The following is a 21,894-nucleotide window of genomic DNA, read 5'->3' as shown; positions in this document are numbered from 1 at the left end:
AATGCCTTAAACTAATAAATGATATGTGGTTAATTTCAGTGTATTTGATAAAGCTGCATCAGGGATGTGAATCTAAAAAATAAAGGGAAACCACACAGGAACAGTAGCATAGCTTTGATGCTGGGTGCCGCCAGTTTGCAAAACCAAGCCAAAAACTTGAATACGCAATGGTTTGAGCTGGCGTGAGAATGTGCATGGCTTTACGCCACATTTAGTTTTTATACATTTTATACATACACGTGGAAACTGGCGTATGCAACATTTCACCTGGAGGAAGGGGTACAGTTTTGGTCTCCAGGCTATGAAAAAGACATAGCAGCACTAGAAAAACACACAGAATTGTAACTAGAACAATTCCGGGAAGTGTGAGCTATAAGAAAAAGTAGTTAAACCTTTTCAGTTTAAGCAAACAGATATTAAGAGGAGACATGAAGTTTTTAAAAATGATGAAAGGAATTAGTATAGTGGTTCCAGGCTGTTACTTTAAAATGTGTTCAACAAGAACACAGGAACATGGTTGGAAATTTGCTAAGGATAAATTTCACACAAACGGTTGAAAGTTTTTGTTCACACCATAGACACCATAAATCACTAAGCAATGGGGTAGAAAAAAGGATTTTAGGGACTTTCATGACTGTACTTGATGTCAATTTGAAAAAAAGTAGGTCGATAGGATTAGTGAACTTTGTTGGGCTGAAAGGTCTATTCTCGTCAAATATTTTCTAATGTTCTAATATTCAGCACCTTTCTTTACATAGATGTGTCTCCAACAGTGCATGCGCAGAATGCCAGCTACAATTCACACTACACCTTGTACACACCATTGCCTCCATAGAGGGCCAGTTTTGCAAACTCAGGACACCCTGGGAAGACTCCTTGCACAACACAGAGTGGATTACAGCATGGCCTATGAACTTTCAACCAATTCTAGGAATTCCATATGAACTCCTCATGCTCTGGTATTAGAATCATATCTTGTTTGTGTGTCCCTCTTTTGTAAATCCTTTTTAACGCTAATTGTACCCCTTCTTCTGTATGCAACCATTTTGGACACAATTACCATTTTAAAACAGTAATCCTTAAACACAGCTTAGTGTTTTATAATTTAATTAAAAAGAATACCTTAAAAAAAAGTGAATAAAAAGGCTATCGAGACAGTGAAAATTAATTTTTAAATTGTGGTAGCATATTACATATACAGTAATCCCTCGCTACTTCGCGGTTCACTTTTCGCGGATTCACGACTTCGCGGGTTTTTAAATACAAGTGATTGCCCGCCTATCGCGGAAGTTATGTTCCAGACCCATCAGCAACCGGAGAAAATCCGCGATATAGAAAGACCATATAAATAAACATTTTTATAGTTTATGCCTTAAAATACCCATCCCACATGCTTTAAACACATGTAAACTTATAAAACACACTTTGTTAACACATATGATATGTGGATGTCGGGCTAAGGATATGAGTAACATCTCACTATTATAAAACATTTTAACTTCACGCAAGACAAGACAGTGAGACAGGAAAATTGGTGATGTACAGGCTTTTAAATTATTGACACGCAGAGCGACAAGCAGCACAAAGCCAGCACAAAGTCCACTTCTCCTTAGCGTTCATTCAGCTCCCCACCCCCTTGACAATGCGAAGTGGCAGAAGCGTACTGCGCTTCCGGGGAGGGGGGGTTTGAGTGAAGGTGCGTTCAGCTCTCACACACCCACACACACACACACACACACACACACACACACACTCCTCCTCCTTCCAAACGCGCAGAGCGACAAGCAGGCATTTTGGCAGAAGCAGCACAAAGTCCATTTCTGCTCAGCTTGAGTTCAGCTGCCCCCCTTCACAAAGCGAGTGCAGACACATTGACGTCTGATCGCTGCGTGCAGTGTGCAGTGTTGGTCTGAGATGTTTAAGAATGTAGAAAGTGTTTAAGAGCATAGGAAGTGTTTATAAGAGCGTGGGAAAGGTTAACAAGAGAGTGAGAAAGGTTTATAAGAGTGTGGGAAGGGTTTATAAAGCCTTAAAATATGTATAAATAATAAAATAAATATAGGTCTCTACTTCGCGGATTTTCACCTATCGCGGGGGGGGGGGCTCTGGAACGTAGGTGAGGGATTACTGTAAATGATATTTTTCTATGCAGAAGCACTTCATTCCTAATTATTCACACTACTGCCTAAGATTCACATTTGCCTCCGCCTCCTGCTTTTTCTGTCATGTGCTGTTTGCCGTTGACTACATCCAACACATCCTTCATATCTTTAGTGGGGGGACAGATGGGCATCCCGGCCGGGATGGAGGTTGTCTTCTGGCCAGAAAAGAAAGCCATGATGGAAGGACAAGAAGCGCCTGCTGCCATAAATTATATTCTCAACCTGAAGACAATGTGGCAGCATCCCACTGGTGGGACACCATAGGATTATCCACAGGGCAGGCTGGGAATTTGCTGTTAGGCAAAAAAAAACACATGTAAATAGTAAATGTAAAAGCCAATAGATGAAGGGGCAATAGGCACCTTTTGTTTGAGACTGGAATGATAAATGACAAGGCACATTTACTAAATAATTCTGTTACAGGTTATTGTTAATGCCTGTCAACAAGATGTAAATAATTACCTGTCCCACAAAAGAGTCACCTACTTTGAAGATCAGAATGCTTTGATTGGTATCTCATCAATATACAGCACTGTGATAACAGCACTGCCGGCTTCTTAGAAAATTTTTGTGTTTACTTGGTTTGAAAATGAACGCGTTCTGTACCATTGTACACTGGTATATGCTCTTCTTGATTAGTAGCAACAATATTATTGTTTAACCAATGAAAATGTGTATACACTATTGTTAAGCAAAAGAAATTGGTGTGTACCATTGTTTAACCAATGGTCATGTTGATCTAGGCAGAGATTGCAGCAGTTATATACAAATCAGAATTAAGAGAAGTAAGGTCAGAGATTCCTAATTGCTGCCTGCTTCTTTTATGCTTTTCGCTTACTGCTGTTGCTACACTCCAATAGTAACAGTGGTGGCCTATGCCTGGTCCAGGATCTCCTACGCCTGAGGATGGTAACACACACTGTCCAGACAGCACATGTCATAATACGGACTACCAGTGTCTGCAATAGCCAGTCATCTCTGTCTCTTGTTAGAGATACTCTGACAATAAGACAATATGTAAACCTCTGGTATTCATTGCATAATGAATAATCGACTCTCTTCTCTGAGCAACCATGTCTCCAGATATGCCACCACTGTGTTTTTATCACTTTCAAAGAGGATTTCATGTGGTACTATTGTTTACAGTTCTATAGTTATGTTACTGGCCCATAAACAGATCTTTCACTAGCTTTAGATTAATTTCTTACTTACTCTGCAATTGATCTGACTTCCAGTTTACAAGCAAACTGTAACAAGGCTTCTATGGTAAATTATTTTTGTTTTAATAAATTATCAAAAAGAAAACTAGAAATTACATATCTTTAAATGGTATGCTACAAAGTAAAAGAGAAGCTCATCTAAAAAAGAGCTATGAAAACAACTTATTAAATTCAAAAGTGATACAGACAAGTACATGGAAAGAGACTGTTCAGAAAAAAAAGAACTGTGTGGAATGAGTAATACATCCTCTTTATAAATGTAAAGGAACTTGCATTACATCTTATTGTATCACATTCAGAATGCTGTTTTCGGGTTTCGGGCTTGTCTAGATTTTACCTAAACATTTCATGAACTAAATAAAATATAAATGACTTTTAAAATGTTAAATTACACTAACTAGTAAGTCCTATTCCACATTCCAGAAGCTTATGTGGCTTGCTTTTATATAATTTGCCTTTAAAAGAATATATTAAATTTAATTGTATTTTAAAATTAATAAAGGAGATGTACAGTAAGTTTGAACACTTCAGTACCATTGTTCTAGATGATTACAATTAAACATCAACTTGTCTTTAATTTACGGTATATGGCGCTGTTTTGTATGAAATATCTTAATAAGATGTTTTGCAAAGGAGTAAGAAAGTAGCACAGGACAACATTATTAGATCTTAAGATAAATGATGTTAGCCATACAGCATGTAAGGTTAACAATCCTATTTCTAGTTTTACTTGTTATATCAAATTTACAGTAACTAAAACATTTAAAATAATCCAAGGCACAGAGTCAAGCTAAAAAAGGAAAGTCTATAAAAAATTAAAATACGACAGAAAAGAGCTCACTTAAAATGGTAAAGTGTTTTGAAAGCAGAATGGACAGCTCAAAACCAAATATATCCTTTGTTTTAAATTTGACCAGTCTGAAATTGGTAGTCTGGCAATTTAAAGTTGCTATGATTGTAGTTTCCATGGCAACCCACAAATGTGCAGGTATCATAGAGAGATAGCAATACCCTGTGGAGCTGACCAGCATTCAGGCCAAAAAAAACAGGAGAATCTGGCAGGACTCAGAGGGAATGCTGGCAGAATGTACCGTGATAATGCTCTCAGAAAAGGCAAGAGGAAAAAGTAATCCAACACTGTATTTCACACCAACCTTCCACAAGTACTGAGTTAGTTTGGAAAAATATGTTTTTTTCATCAAAAGTGGGGAGGTAATTCTGCTTTTGGTACAGATATACAGTATGCTTGAGTAATATTATGATGATACAGTGTAGTGAAGGTACATTAATTTCCTTTGAGTAAACCTTTCCATTTTCAGAATCCTATTAAACAATCAGCATAGCATCTGCTTTACTATAACACTATTTTACTTTAAGAATCTGCTGTGAACTGCACATAATATTTATTACTTCCCCTGAACCCTTACAATCAGGAGAGATAAAATATACAAGGGGCTAAAGACTTTCTCTAGTATTGTCAACTAATTTTATAACTTATAAGAGCAAGAATTAAAACAAATATCCTTATTCTCCATCTTCTACTTCATTTTATGATAGTGACTCAGTAGTTAGTGTTGCTGCCTCATAGATCATTGTTCCAAGTTTAAAGAATCACTCCACCCAAAAATATTTTTGTATGTTACTTACCCCATGTACTTTGTAGTGGTGGCTGATAAAAAAAAAATTCTCAATCACGTTTTTTGTGAAGAAATTACATATTGAAAATTGTAACTGTGACCAGTTCTGCACAACAGCAAACAATGTGAAAAACATCCAAAAAAAAAAATTCTCATGTAATTCGTGTCACATAATCCACATGTCTATTATCCATTCATTTGGTTAAAATGTGAAAAATGTGTGATTTTTTTTCTAAAGTATTATTAAAAGTTACTTTCTGAAAACTATTAAAATGCAAGATTTGCATCTCACCCTCATTTACTGGTCAATAATCATGTATTCAATTCAAGCCTAAATGCAGAAAATCAAGTGTGGGCAATGCAGAAAATACCCAATGTCCAAAAAAATTAAAGGAACATTATTTAATCAGAGTAATCAGAGTATAGCATCAAGTCAATGAAACTTCTGGGCTATTGATCAGGTCAGTTCAGTAACAGAGGGGGTTGTTAATCAGTTTCAGCTGCTTTGATGTTAATGAAGTTAACAACAGGTGCACTAGAGGGCCAACAATGAGACGACCCCCAGAACAGGAATGGTTTAACAGGTGGAGGCCACTGACATTTTTCCCTCCTCATCTTTTCTGACTGTTTTCTCACTAGTTTTGCATTTGGCTACGGTCAGTCTCACTACTGGTAGCATGAAGCGATACCCTGAACCTACAGAGGTTGCACAGGTAGTCCAACTTCTCCAGAATGGCACATCAATACGTGCCATTGCCAGAAGGTTTGCTGTGTCTGCCAGCACAGTCTCAAGGGCATGGATGAGATTCCAATGAGACAGGCAGTTATTCTAGGAGAGCTGGTCAGGGCCGTAGAAGGTCCTTAACCCTTCAGCAGGACTGGTATCTGCTCCTTTGGGCAAGGAGGAACAGGATAAGCACTGCCAGAGCCTTACAAAATGACCTCCAGCAGGCCACTGGTGTGAATGTCTCCGACCAAACAATTAGAAACAGACTTCATGAGGATGGCTTGAGAGCCCAGCGTTCTCTAGTGGGTCATGTGCTCACTGCCTGGCACCATGGAGCTCGATTGCCATTTGCCATAGAATACCAGAATTGGCAAGTTCACCATTGGCACCCTGTGCTTTTCAGGTGTTGGGATGAAATCCTTGGACTCATTGTATGCTGGTGCAGTGTGTCCTGGGTTCCTCTTCGTGCACGACAATGCCCGGCCTCATGTGGCGAGAGTATGCAGGCAGTTCCTGGAGGATGAAGGAATTGATACCATTGACTGGCCCCCACGCTCACCTGACGCTCACCTAAATCCAATAGAACACCTCTGGGACATTATGTTTCGGTTTATCCGATGTCACCAGGTTGCACCTCAGACTGTCCAGGAGCTCAGTGATGCCCTGGTCCAGATCTGGAAGTAGACCCCCCAGGACACAATCCATTGTCTCATTAGGAGCATGAGCCCCCCCCGACCCCCCCCCCGACGTTGTCAGAAATGCATACAAGCACGTGGGGGCCATATAAACTACATAGTACAATTTTGAGTTGCTGCAATGAAATTTCGGCAAAATAGACTAGTCTGCCGCATCATTTTTTCACTTTGATTTTCAGAGTGTCTTTGAATTCAGCACTCTGTATGTTGATAATTTTCATTTCCATCAAATGATGTGGCTTCCTTTTGTTCCTAACACATTACCCAGTCCATTTCAGTAGAGATATCCAGTAGGATTTTTTCTCCCATTGAAATCTGATGTGTTTTCAAAGTGTTCCTTTCATTTTTATGGGCAGTTTTATATATATATATATATATATATATATATATATATATATATATATATATATATAATAAAAAGAAATCTCCTGTCCTGGAAAGCAAAAAGCAAGTCTATGATACGTGATAATCTTGAAAGACATTCTAAAGACCCACGAGACCAAAGACACGCCCTACTTACAATCTATCAAATAGGACAATAGGCAGCAAAACATTCAGTCTTGTGAAGGATTTGAGCACACACAGATACAGGGCTCTCAGCGCATATAAAGCGTATAAGGACAGTACGTTATAAATGAAATGTCGACATCTAAGCAAAGAAGAAAGCAGCGTGGAGAAAAGAGACTCAAATGCGTTGGACAGAAAAAAGAGTAAAAAAGAATAATCGAGGTGCAAATTCAGAAAATAAGGAAAGTAATTATCAGCCTGGAACAAGTGGAATTGAGAAAAAAGCACGTCCAATCCGGCTCAGAATTAAAAGACAATGAGTAAAAGAAAGTAGAACTTCATAAAGATGTTTACAAACGTTGACGCTAAACACACGCGGAGCAGGTTAGAGACTATGAAACCAGTGAAATTAGAAAGGCTCAAAAAAAAAAATGGTGCTATACACATGTGGAGAAAGTTAAAGGATATGAAAGTAGGAAAATTAAAAAATATAAAAAAAAAGAAAGTAAAGATCGCAGTAGCGCAAACAAACAAACTGCCTCATTTAACTATGCACCAGTCTAACTTTGGTTTTGCACAGTAATTACTACACTATTGCACCTTAACACCTAATTCTACTTTATTCACATAATTTTACTTATTTATTATGTTCTACTATATATACTTCAATCTATGACTTTTTGTTAATCTAACTGATATTCTTCTAACTTTGCACAGTTTTTGATAAGCAGATCAGGATGCATTTCACTGCGTGTTGTCCTGTATAACTATCCATGTGACAAATAAAGAATCTTGAGAATTTCAAAAATGGAGTTTACTGCACATGCATTTATTGGTTAATTTGTTAGTGTATATATATTTATCTGTCTGCTTATTTAAAAAGCTACATTTACCCCAGGAGTCAAAAACATTCCGTCTAGCCCTTGTACAAAAACCTAGACAAAAGCTGGGGTATCACCTTGGTAGCCCCATGTACTTTTGAAACTGTGAGAGGAGAATAGCATGACTTTACAGACAGGAGTCCAATGCAGAACTCTACTTACTTTTTTACTTTGTAAAAAAAAATTATTAACTGCTGATGATGTAGATTGTTTTGTCTGTGCTGAAATTCCAAACAGAAAAACATATCCTGACCTCATTAAAAAGATTCAGCAAATTGGGACACGCAAGATTACAAATAATGTTTTTATAGAAGTTCTGAAATAAAAGTGAAACTAATGAAATAGCAACAATTCAAAGAAAAAAATCTTAAAAGTGTGTACAACCAAAACACGGGGGTTGGCGAGCGAAGCGAGCAGGGGGTGAAGCCCCCTAGTGTATATATATATATATATATATATATATATATATATATATATATATATATATATAGAGAGAGAGAGAGAGAGAGAGAGAGAGAGAGAGAGAGAGAGACATCAAGTGGTTTGCTTTGACAGCAAGAGGAAGAAGAACAGTGATTTGCCACTAGAATAAAACCCAAATAAAACCGCCTCCTTCTATTGTCCCAGGATTTGGAGCTCAAGGACCAGAGTCAGCTACCTAAGGGCTGGTTTATACTTCATGCTCAGAACACGTACACGCATGCATCATGGCTGCCATGCATTCCCAGTGTTCATTTGATGAGTCCTCTGGGCACGTCCTCAGATATTAACGCGATGCATGCACGAGTTGCAGTACCAGCAAAAAGTCGGAGTGTGACGTCAAAGTGTCTGTTTACTATCCACATGTGACAAAAAGCCACTTTGAGGATCCTACAGGATCTATGTGAGTGATTCGATGTTTGATGAGTGGTTAAATGTGGTGAAGTATAATGCCGAAATACAAATGCATTCGTGGTGCTTTTATATTCAAGCGTTGCATATTCCACAATGTAATGACACAATAAATTTTAAAAGTCTCATATAACATTTTCTGTGTCATTTTTTGTTGTTTTTTTTTTGCACCTTCATAACATCATTAGAATATATGGCAACATATTTTGAGACACAGATAAAAAAAATTAGGGACACAGTGAAAAGGTCTATTTTGTGATTAAAGTGGAAATTTCCACTTTAATCTCATAGTTTATTTTATCATTACCGTACACCATCGTAAATGTCATCTTAAAACGGACCCAGTTGTTAATCGCTATGTACTTCTGGGGCTTCCACCTGAACTGAAAACAGCAGCAAGAAGCAATCGCCACACAGAACACATTAAATTCATGATATTCCATTATCTGCACATTTAGAATCCTTTGATTTATACTTGATATCATTTTCATGATGAAATGCATTCATTCATTTAAATAATGAATACTGTTAATAATTACACATGTGGAGGTGGCACAGTGGTGGAACGGCAGTGCTACTGCCTTGCAGGGAGTTGCAACCCTGGTGTTCCCAGCCTGGACTTTGCATGTTTCCCTGGTGGTTTTCCACAGTGTGTTCCGATTTCCATCCAAAGACATGAAGATTTAGGGATTTGATGATGCTAAAATGACGCTAGTATGTGTATGTGTGTGCTTGTATTCTCCTTGCAATGAGCTGATGTCCCGTCCAGGGATTGTTTCTGCCTTGCGCCCAGTGCTTGCTGGAATGGGCACATCCCTGGATTAATGGATGTAATCATTAAACATCCCTGCTTTTCAGAGATAGTGTGGCAAGTCGTCCTGGGAATTTAATGGATGTTTTGGGCAATTCAAAATACAGCAAAGCTGAACATTGTTTTCTCGCCATGATGATACCTCACACTGCCACCTGGTGGAATCTTCCAGATTTACGTAAAGTAATAGTGCAACCCAGCCATAGGGGACGCACAAATCAGTGTTTCTTTGTGCCAGTCCCAAGCCCGGATAAATGGGGAGGGTTACATCAGGAAGGGCATCCTGTGTAACATTTTGCCAAATCAATATGCGGACAACAATACAAATTTACATACCGGATCGGTCGAGCCCTAGGTTAACAACAACCGCCACAAGTACTGTTAACCAACAGGGTGCTGGAGGAAATTGGGCTACTGTTGGCCGAAGAAGAAGAATAAGAGGGAGAGGAAGAGGGGGGACATATCCGGAGGCAGCAGGAGAGAAGGAAGGTAAAGAGAGTGGAACTGAGGGCAGGAACTTTGAATGTTGGCAGTATGACTGGTAAGGGGGGAGAGTTAATAGATATTATGGAAAGAAGGAAGGTTGATATATTGTGCGTGCAAGAGACTAAATGGAAGGGGAGTAAGGCCAAGTGGATCAGAGGTGGATTCAAATTGTTCTATCATGGTGTGGATAGGAGGAAAAATGGGGTAGGGGTTATTCTGAAGGAACAGTATGTCAAGAGTGTTTTGGAGGTGAAAACAGGGTCAGACAGAGTAATGATTATGAAGCTGGAAATTGGAGGTGTGATGATGAATGTTGTTAGTGCATATGCCCCGCAAGTTGGGTGTGCAATGGATGAGACAGAAGATTTTTTGAAGTGGATTGGATGAAGTGATGAACAGTGTACCCAAGGGACAGAAAGTGGTGATTGGAGCGGATTTCAATGGACATGTTGGTGAAAGGAACAGAGGAGACGAGGAGGTGATGGGTAGGTATGGTGTCAAGGAGAGGAATGAAGAAGGTCAAAGGATAGTGGATTTTGCCAAAAGAATGGACATGGCTGTGGTGAATACATATTTTAAGAAGAGGGCGGAACATAGGGTTACATACAAGAGTGGTGGAAGATGTACACAGGTAGATTACATCCTATGCAGAAGAATCAATCTGAAGGAGATTGGAGACTGCAAAGTGGTGGCAGGGGAAAGTGTAATTAAGCAGCATAGGATGGTGGTCTGTAGGATGACATTGGAGATCAAGAAGAGGAAGAGAGTGAGGGCAGAGCCAAGGATCAAATGGTGGAAATTAAAAAAGGGAGACTGCAAGGTTGAGTTTAGGAAGAAGGTGAGACAGGCACTGGGTGGTAGTGAACAATTACCAGACAGTTGGGAAACTACAGCAGATGTAGTAAGGGTGACAGCAAGAAGGGTGCTTGGTGTGACATCTGGACAGAGGAAGGAGGAAAAGGAAACCTGGTGATGGAATGGGGAAGTACAGCAGATTATACAGAGGAAGAGTATGGCAAAGAAGAAGTGGGATAGTCAGAAAGATGCAGAAAGTAGACAAGAGTACAAAGAGATAAGGCGCAAGGTGAAGAGAGAGGCGGCGAATGCTATAGAAAAGCTGTATGATGAGTTGTAGGAGAGGTTGGACACTAAGGAGGGAGAAAAGGACCTGTACCGATTGGCTAGACAGAGGGACCGAGCTGGGAAAGATGTGCAGCAGGTTAGGGTGATAAAGGATAAAGATGGAAACACACTCACAAGCGAGGAGAGTGTGTTGAGCAGATGGAAAGAGTACTTTGAGAGGCTGATAAATGAAGCGAACAAGAGAGAGAAGAGGTTGGATGATGTGGAGATAGTGAATCAGGAAGTGCAACAGATTAGCAAAGAGGAAATATGGACAGCTATGAAGAGGATGAAGAATGGAAAAGCCACTGGTCCAGATGACATACCTGTGGAAGCATGAAGGTATTTAGGAGAGATGACAGTGGAGTTTTTAACCAGATTGTTTAATGGGATCTTGGAAAGTGAGAGGATGCCTGAGGAGTGGAGAAGAACGGTACTGGTGCCGATATTTAAGAATAAGGGGAATGTGCAGGACTGTAATAACTACAGGGGGATAAAATTGATGATCCACAGCATGAAGTTATGGGAAAGAGTAGTGGAAGCTAGGTTAAGAAGTGAGGTGATGATTAATGAGAAGCAGTATGGTTTCATGCCAAGAAAGAGCACCACAGATGTGATGTTTGCTGTGAGGGTGTTGATGGAGAAGTTTAGAGAAGGCCAGAAGGAGTTGCATTGCATCTTTGTGGACCTGGAGAAAGCATATGACAGGGTGCCTCAAGAGGAGATGTGGTATTGTATGAGGAAGTCGGGAGTGGCAGAAAAGTATGTAAGAGTTGTACAGGATGTGTACGAGGGAAGTGTGACCCTGGTGAGGTCTGCGGTAGGAGTGACGGATGCATTCAAGTTGGAGGTGGGATTACATCAAGGATCGGCTCTCAGCCCTTTCTTATTTGCAATGGTGATGGACAGGTTGACAGATGAGATTAGACAGGAGTCCCCTTGGATTATGATGTTTGCTGATGACATTGTGATCTGTAGCGATTGTAGTGAGCAGGTTAAGGAGACCCTGGAGAGGTGGAGATATGCTCTCCAGGAGAGGAGAGGAATGAAGGTCAATAGGAACAAGACAGAATACATGTGTGTAAATGAGAGGGAGGTTAGTGAAATGGTGAGGATGCAAGGAGTAGAGTTGGCAAAGGTGGATGAGTTTAAATTCTTGGGATCAATGGTACAGAGTAATGGGGATTGTGGAAGAGAGGTGAAAAAGAGAGTGCAGGCAGGGTGGAACGGGTGGAGAAGAGTGTTAGGAGTGATTTGTGACAGACGGATATCAGCAAAAGTGAAAGGGAAGGTCTACAGGACGGTAGTGAGACCAGCTATGTCATATGGGTTGGAGATGGTGGCACTGACCAGAAAGCAGAAGACAGAGCTGGAGGTGGCAGAGTTAAAGATGTTAAGATTTGCACTGGGTGTGACGAGGATGGACAGGATTAGAAATGAGTACATTAGAGGGTCAGCTCAAGTTGGACGGTTGGGAGACAAAGTCAGAGAGGCGAGATTGCACTGGTTTGGACATGTGCAGAGGAGAGATGCTGAGTATATTGGGAGAAGGATGCTGAAGATAGAGCTGCCAGGCAAGATAAAAAGAGGAAGGCCTTAGAGAAGGTTTATGGATGTGGTGAGAGAGGACATGCAGGTGATGGGTGTTAAAGAAAAAGATTCAGAGGACAGAAAGATATAGAAGAAGATGATCCACTGTGGCAACCCCTTACCAGAGCAGCCGAAAGAAGAAGCAGAAGACTAGTGCAAGTATGAACAGTACAATGCTTGCGTAGCAGTAGCGTCCACGGGTACACACGTCGTTTCACATGAAGTATAAACCTGCCCTAAGGCCACACAAATAATCTTAACACATGTAATTTTTGTTTCAGGTGACTAATGATGATGATAAAGTACAGTATATGTATTTATTGCAATAGATGACGTGGTGAAAAGATTGTTTCCAACCAGGAAAGGATGGTATAAGGTGAGACAGGACAACTTAAGCAAAGCTCTAGAAAAGAGACTGAAACATTCACTCCCCAATAATAATGTTTTTTGTCATGTCAGGACAGAAGGAAGGGTACTGATAGGAGTCGTGATGCCTTATTTCTTCAGATGGACACTGGAAGTACACTCAGTTTGGGGTTTAGTGTTTTAATCCCAAAAGGGAGGATAAAACCATCAAAAACTCTGACCTCAAAAAGCTTTAATAGTTAAAAGTAAAATTATTTAAGAAGTGTTTTGAATGGGAGTCCCAGACATGTCAAAAAGGGTGTGAGGCCTCCAAAATGTTCCACAAAAGGCTGGCCAGGACCTTCATTACCCTGCCCAAAAGAGGCCCACCATAATTCAGCTTATTCCAAGTGCTATCTTCTGGTTTCCAGCCTGACAGGCCTCAATAATGGGACATTGGCTTAAAAATTTAAAAAGACTATAAGATTCCCAATATATACAAAAAATGCCTTACAAGAGAAATAAAACCATAAAATCTCTGGTTTATAGAGACAATCCCAAACTGTAATCTTTATAATTTGATAGTTTATTTATTAAAATAGAAGGAATAACAAAAATGTTCAAAACATTGCAAAAGAATGTGCCTAAATTGAAAGAAAACAAATTTCAAAACACTTCTCCAAAGTGAGGAATCTAGGGGCAAAGCAGAAATAATAGAAAAAAAACAGAAAATCCAAATGAAAAAAACAATAAATACAAAACTCCAAACAACTCCAATATCTGACTGCTGGGTCTCGCTTCTGAATGAAATAAAGAGCCAGAAGGAGGACTCAGCAGTCATGACATCAGGGTGGCTCTGTCTCCTGGGACTTCACCCACAAAACACAGGGAAAAAAGACACATTTAAGGGGACAGAACAGAACAAGACAATGATAAGTGAAATGACTCAGGAGTCCCAAAAGCACAAAAGTCCCAAAAATACCGCTCAAACCCCAACTAGATACAAAGAGGTCTAGAAAAGTCTTTATAAGATAAAAGGTGTATTTAAACAAAAGGCTCTGTAGTACAAAAAGCTCCTAAGAGCACAAAAGGAACTGCCTGAGAAAGCAAGGCATACCACAACAAACACAGTCCCAATACAGAATACCAAGGCAAAGCCACAAAACAGTAAAAATCCAGGAAAACACAATAAGCAAAAAGGCACAGCAAAACACAAGTAAACAATCCACTTCCTAGTGCCATGAAAATGAACTATGGGAGGCCCTCAAATTTATAGGGTGGAGGGCAGTACCTGGTGGCCCCAACTCTTGGGGGACCATCCACAAAAAACATGGGACATAACCAAGGCATTTTCTAGTTACAAACTGTTATGGTGTATAAAATCTGTACATTTTGGTTTCCATTATATTTTGTTCGAAACAAGACAACAGATGAACTAAGACAGATCAAAGCAGGTTTTCTTACACCTCAGCTGTTTCCAACATTGAAAGGAAGACATTTCTGGTGGTTCAATTACTTTATAACCTGGGAAAGGATGCTGTGCTGATACCCCAGGCTATTGATTACTTTATGGATGGACATCTGGGACATCAATTGGGTTTACGTCCTGGGAAATGAAGGATGAGGCAATATCAAAGAACTTTATTATCTGGGAAAGAGTTTGAGCAAAATTCATCAATCACATTGACAGCCAGCCAATCAGGTGCATGTGTTGTGAAACCAAGACATGATATTTCATAATAAATATGCCTTGGTTTGGAAGAGGAGCAGAAGGAGAAGAGGAGGAGGAAGGAGAAGAAGCAAAGAGAAGGAGGAGAAGAAGAGGAACAGACGAAGACGACATTGGTCGTCAGAAAGGCATCATGAACATCCATTGCTAAATCAAACGCCTCCCTGGGACATTCATCCTTGTCATTTCAACTTTTTCGTAAGCTTTTCCTAAAGACTATATATATTCAGACTTTTCTATCAGTACCTATTTTCTATTATTCTTTGTTCCAGTGGTATTATTATTATTCTTGTAATAAATACCATGCTGCTTTTAACTTTCTATGCTTTGTCTTAATGTCTATAGAGTGATTGAATTAATAAGTTAGATTTCTTTGAGCACCTGGTGTAGCCAGATTTTTGCCATTATTTCTGTGCTGCGAGGTTTATAAGGCTGAGAGTGAGGGCGCCGCTCGAAAGAAGGGACAGTACGATAAAAAGAAGGTATTCTTGGCTGATAAATGGCCTATAGTGAAGAGTGCTGAGTCTATGTATGTTTAAATGTATTCTTGTAGACCAAAAGTAATATATAGGTCTGAGATATCATTAAAACATTGTATGTTGTTCGTGCCAATAATAAGTAAGTCTCTTGAAGTGCTGAGTGACAGGCTGATGTGTGGTTTAAAGTGCTAAGGGTTAATCAGCGTGTGTGTGTCATTCATGGGGCAGTGTTGTGGTTAGGGTCTGTGTGTGTGTGTTTATCTATGTGTGTGTGTGTGTTCATTTTAAAGTGCAACAGTAGACCAACCCGATAACGAACCTGACGAGAACATTTACCCTTGAGAGAACACGTAAAGGGTAAGTAGAGGGAAATACTACGATAATACACAAACAAAAACAAAGAATAATGCACATAATAAACAAAAGAAACATTACATAAATAAATGGCAGAAAAATGGACAAAACAGACAAGAAACACAACTATGAACCCCAGCAAGGGGAAAAATGTTGGCTGAAACATGACAGAAATAGCACAGAAACATGACAAGTAGTAACACAAAATTAACAAAAACAAGATACAAACAATAAAATATGCATATCAATAAGTAAGGACACTCAAGAACATTCCACGACCAAAAATGATAAATTTACAATTTTAAACATATAAATAAAAAAAATTAATGAAAATCATAAGTAAAAATGAACAAATTATGAATATTACAGGGTGGCATGGTGGCATAGTGGTAGCGCTGCTGCCTCGCAGTAAGGAGACTTGGGTTCGCTTCCCAGGTCCTCCCTGTGTGGAGTTTGCATGTTCTCCCCATGTCTGCGTGGCTTTCCTCTGGGTGCTCCATTTTCCTCCCACAGTCCATTGGCGATCCTAAATTGTCCTTGGTGTGTGGGTGTGTGTGCCCTGCGGTGGACTGGCGCTCTGCCTGGGATTTGTTTCTCCCTTGCGCCCTGTGCTGGCTGGGATTGGCTCCAGCAGACCCCTGTGACCCTGTGTTAGGATATAGTGGGTTGGAGAATGACTGACTGACTGACTGACTAAACATTACACACAAAACAAATTCAAGAACTGGAAAGCGAGTGATCCGTAAAACAGGTTCATTTGTCTGTACTCAGCGCGTATATGCTCACGTATAAGTTGGGTCTTGATACACAAATAACGATCATATAATCAGACCCCAACTTATACGCCCGCTCAAAAATGCGACACTTAATTTTATTTTTTTTTTTTTACACCTTCTTGCCTCCTCCAATCTCGCATCAATTTCACAGACACATCAGATTTTGTTGCAACAGCACAGTTGCCAATTACTTTCGGCACTTCAACGACTTTTAATTTAAAACCAGCTTCATATTTTCTTCTGATCGAATGCTCCATTGTAGATAAGGGATGCTCTTACGATAAAGGTGTATGAGGGTGTGAGATACAAAACACACAAATCAGTAAACGTCACTTCGGAATAGTTCGGGTATTACTGTGTGGTCACGTAGGCACAACAGAGAGAGAGAGAGAGAGGGAGGTTAGGAGAACACGCTGATACATTGCATTGCCGCACCCACATAGAAAAAAAAGGCAGTGTGCTCAGTGGTTACTCTGTCAGGTGGGCATTAGCATATCATAATCCTTTGTACCAATAGCGTGAGTTTTCTGCATTCACCTTATACGACCAATATTATAAAATATCAGAAATTGATACTGTAAAATCAAGTCCCGACTTATCTGTGAGTGAACTTATCCGCGACTATACAGTAATCCCTCGCTATATCGTGCTTCGCCTTTCGCGGCTTCACTCCATCGCGGATTTTATATGTAAGCATATTTAAATATATATCGCAGATTTTTTGCTGGTTCGCGGATTTCTGCGGACAATGGGTCTTTTAATTTCTGGTACATGCTTCCTCAGTTGGTTTGCCCAGTTGATTTCATACAAGGGACGCTATTGGCAGATGGCTGAGAAGCTACCCAACTTACTTTTCTCTCTCTCTCTCTTGCGCTGACTTTCTCTGATCCTGACGTAGGGGGATTGAGCAGGGGGGCTGTTCGCAGACCTAGACGATACGGACGCTCGTCTAAAAATGCTGAAAGATTATCTTCACGTTGCTACCTTCTGTGCAGCTGCTTCCTGAAGCGACATGCTGCACGGTGCTTCGCATACTTAAAAGCTCGAAGGGCACGTATTGATTTTTGCTTGTTTGTTTTTCTCTGTCTCTCTCTCTCTCTCTCTCTGCTCCTGACGGAGGGGGTGTGAGCTGCCGCCTTCAACAGCTTTGTGCTGCGGTGCTTCACATACTTAAAAGCCAAACAGCCCTATTGATTTGTTTGCTTTTCTCTATCTCTCTGACATTATCTGCTACTGACGCGCACTCCTTTGAAGAGGAAGATATGTTTGCATTCTTTTAATTGTGAGACAGAACTGTCATCTCTGTCTTGTCATGGAGCACAGTTTAAACTTTTGAAAAAGAGACAAATGTTTGTTTGCAGTTTTTGAATAATGTTCCTGTCTCTCTACAACCTCCTGTGTTTCTGCGCAAATCTGTGACCCAAGCATGACAATATAAAAATAACCATATAAACATATGGTTTCTACTTCGCGGATTTTCTTATTTCGCGGGTGGCTCTGGAACGCAACCCCCGCGATGGAGGAGGGATTACTGTATATGGTATTCACATTTATAAATAGAGGAAAATATTTGAACTGTCTTAGAAATATAGTATACTGCATTAAAAACATTTCCACAGAGTAGGGTACATTTTAGAGTAAATAAGTAAGTAAGAAGTAATGAACTGTTGGCAACAAAGCAAGCATTGCATGCATTGAGTAATCAAATAATAAACAAAAAATAATAATGTTAATGTAGGTGTGGCACAGTGGTAAACCTGGCTGTATTACATCTCCAGAAATCAGAACTGAAAACAGAAGATAACTGTCTATGCGAAATTGGGACAATTCATTACTGCAACCAAGAAAGAATGTCTGCATTCTCTCAATTTTTCTCTTGTAAGGTTACCCTAAAACTGCCAAGTTTTTTGTGATAAATTTTGACTAAAATGTTCATTTTACAGTAGTGTGTTATATAAGAATTATGTCTGTACTAATCTGTCTTTGAATGCAGTTGCTCTTATGGCTTTTGTAATGATACTATATAACATGCAATTGAATAAGCTAAACATTACCATTAATATAATACATTTTGATCTTAACTTTAAAAACTGTTAAAGTCAAGCCTAAAATGTAATAGCCAATTCATCAAAGTATGCGACATTGAATTTAGTTAAGTAAAGCATTGGTAAAATTGGTTTAAAGTTCAGTTTTTTCACTCTATTAATAAAAAGAAGAATTTTTTTTAATTTAACTGAAAAGAATAATGATATGTATACTGAGGTGAAATAATTAAATTACATGAACACTGTTGGAGTATTTACTTTGGCTAAGTTTTTTTCAAATCTCTTTCTAGTTCTTATCAGTCGTTTCTGGTGAAGGGGACAGTAACAAAAGACAGTTGATAAGATGTATAGACCCTACTTCTGCAATGCCGATGTCACATTGCAAAACATCTGTTCTGAAGAAATGTCAGAATCGATGACTGCAGTTGCTGGTCTTGTCACCACAGTATGGTGATGTAAAGAACTAGAAATCACAGGGCCTGTCACATTAGAAGACTGCATAATGACTTTCCAGCACAGTTCAAAAATATAATGAGCTTGCCTCTCTTTTCTGACAGGCCTACATGCTGTCTCATGGAGTCAGTGGCAGTGCAAAGGCTTTACAGGTCTGGCAAGTTCAGCTGCAATTCCTGCCCTTTTTTTCTTTTTTCCCTTCTGTTGTGGTACATAAAACGTGACAACAGACAGATCAAGTCATCCTTCTTTTTGTCAGGATATAAAATCACCCATGGTTCCCTTTCCTTGTATAATGGCAAGAAAAATTATGTGAATACTTTGGAAATAATGGGTTAAAATATGGTCTGATCATCATCTTATTACAGTAACGAACAATAGCTAATAGCGCACATATTATTGAGTTGTTATAGTACATGTCGAATACATCATTCAAACATTCAAAACATTCACAATTTAGGTTGGAAAAAGTTTGTGTACACCAAGCCTGATGACTTCAACAAACGCTAACTGGTGTCAGGAGTTGGCCAACCTACAGTCCAACCAAAGAAACACCATTGGTGGTGTGGTTTACAGCTAATTTGCAAAATGTTTGAGTTTGCTGTTTATAAGAACAAAATCTGCTGATGTGAAGCATGCCTCACAAAAATCATGATCTGCAATCAAGTGTTGTTGATTTGCATAAAGTTGCAAAGTAATTTCAGAGAGCTTAGATATTTGCCAGTCCACAGTTAGACAAACTATATATAAATGGAGACGATTTAGTACAGTGGCTGCTCTCCCTAGAAGTGGACACCAGCTAAGATGACTTGAAAGACACAACAAAGTATACTCAGTGAGGTACAAAAAGAACCCTAGAATAACAGCTAAAGTCTGGCAGGAATCATAGGAACTGGTTAACATCTCTGTTCACGACACCTCCATACACAAAATGTTGAACAGGCGCAGTGTCCATGGCATGACACCAAGAAAAAAAAAAACTGCTTTCAGAAAAAAAATTGCTGTGCACCTGAAGTTTGACATCTTGACACTCCACAATGCCACTGTGAAAATGTTTTGTGGACTGATGACAACTAAGGCTGAATTTTTAAGGAGGGATATGCAACAGTATATAGGGTGGTCCAGATCTAATTATGCAATTTTCATTACAATATAACTTATTAAGTTTATTACATAGAGAATTCACAGAACCTGCCCTGCACATAGAGAGAGATTTCACTTAAAATTCTTTTTGTTGCCGATAGATGGCAGCACCTGCCCTGCATTCCAAAATGGCGGGGAGACGGTTTCAAGCGAACAGTTGCATAATTAGATCTGGACCACCCTGGTGTAAGGCATAAAAGAACACTACATACAAACATGTAAATATCATCCCTGCAGTGAAATACAATGAAAGTATGATTTGGGGCTGCCTTCCTGTCTCCTGGACAGGACAGTTTAACATCATCAAACGTCAAAATTAATTCCAACGTTTATCAAGGTGTCCTGCAGAGTAATGTCAGGGTGGCTGTCCAGCAGCTGATGCTCAGTAGAAGTTGACTGATCCAGCAGAACAATGAATCTAAACTTTGAAGTAAATCTACAACAAAAGTGGCTTCAAAAATGGAAAATCCTTTTTTTGGAGAGCCCAGACATTAACCCAATAGAGATGCTGTGGACTGACCTTAAGGGAGCTAATCACCGCAGACATTTTAAGAATATGACCTAGCTGAAGCAGTCCTGCAATGAGAAATGGTTCAAAAGTCTGATCCACAGCTACTGGAAGCACTTGATAAAGGTTATTGCTGCCAAAGTATGGAGGAATATTTTGGACAAAATTAAATAAACAAATACAGAAATAAATAACAGTACTATGAAATGTGACAATGCATAAAAAAAGAGCATGAAATGTGAGGGCAAAAAAGCAAATGTGTCACAGAATGTTTTTATTTATTTATTTAATTTTGTCCAGAATACTTCCCAAAATGCAACATGAAATACGACTTGAATTTAAAACTGTCACTTTCATTTGTCAAAGCTGAGAGGCGAACTTTAGCATGTGCCATTGTTTTATTTGGTGAATTGTCAGAACACCTAACTTAAACCTTCAGTCATCAGATGTCACATTTATGGCAGACACTTCCTACTAATGAATTCAGAGTTTATAAAATTAAAATTCACAGTACTTTACAGTACTTTTTTTGCACTCATAGTAGACTTGCACAGTCACAACTTTGAGCACACACATGAGCCACAGAGTTTCCAACTCAAGCAAAGTACAAACATGTACTCTGCAGACAATTCACCAATCAAAAAAATGGCATCCTCTCAGTTTTGATGAGTGAAAGTGACAGTTTTAAATTCAAGCTGTATTTCATGTTGCATAGTTCAGACATAATTAAATAAATAAATTTAATAAATAATAAATAAATTAAAATGGTTTGCCTCCGACTTGAAAGAAAGAAGCTTTACAGTCTGAATGGGTAACTGTTCCTCATTCTTTACTTTCATTAAATGTGGCATTCCCCAAGGTTCGATTTTAGGGCGTTTTTTGTTCTGACTATACATGGTACCCCTTGGCTTTATTATTATTATTTGTATCATTGTTATGCAGATGATATACAGATTTACTTAAAATTTACAGCTCAAAACTCCTTCTTTCTGAAGAACCTGTTCAATTGCTTAGATAATATTAAATGCGGGATGACAAAAACAAAAACTGAAGTAATTATATTTGGCCCTCCAAACTCTGTCACTAGCCTTAGCAGCGAGCTCGGTCCACAGTCCATAAATTTGAAAAATGAAGATAAAAATGATGTGTGTTTTTTTGGATACTTCATTGAATTTTAATAAACAAGTCAGCAGTGTTGTAAACGGCAGCTTTTATCATCTTAGAACTGTAGCCAAATTAAAGAAAATGTTATCTCATAAGGACCTGGAAATAGTTTTCCATGCATTTATCACTTCTCGGCTTGACTACCATAATTTCCTATATATGAGGCTGT

Source organism: Erpetoichthys calabaricus, chromosome 8, assembly GCF_900747795.2.
Source record: "Erpetoichthys calabaricus chromosome 8, fErpCal1.3, whole genome shotgun sequence".
Lineage (NCBI taxonomy): Eukaryota > Metazoa > Chordata > Cladistia > Polypteriformes > Polypteridae > Erpetoichthys > Erpetoichthys calabaricus.
Note: the sequence above shows the minus strand (reverse complement) of the source record.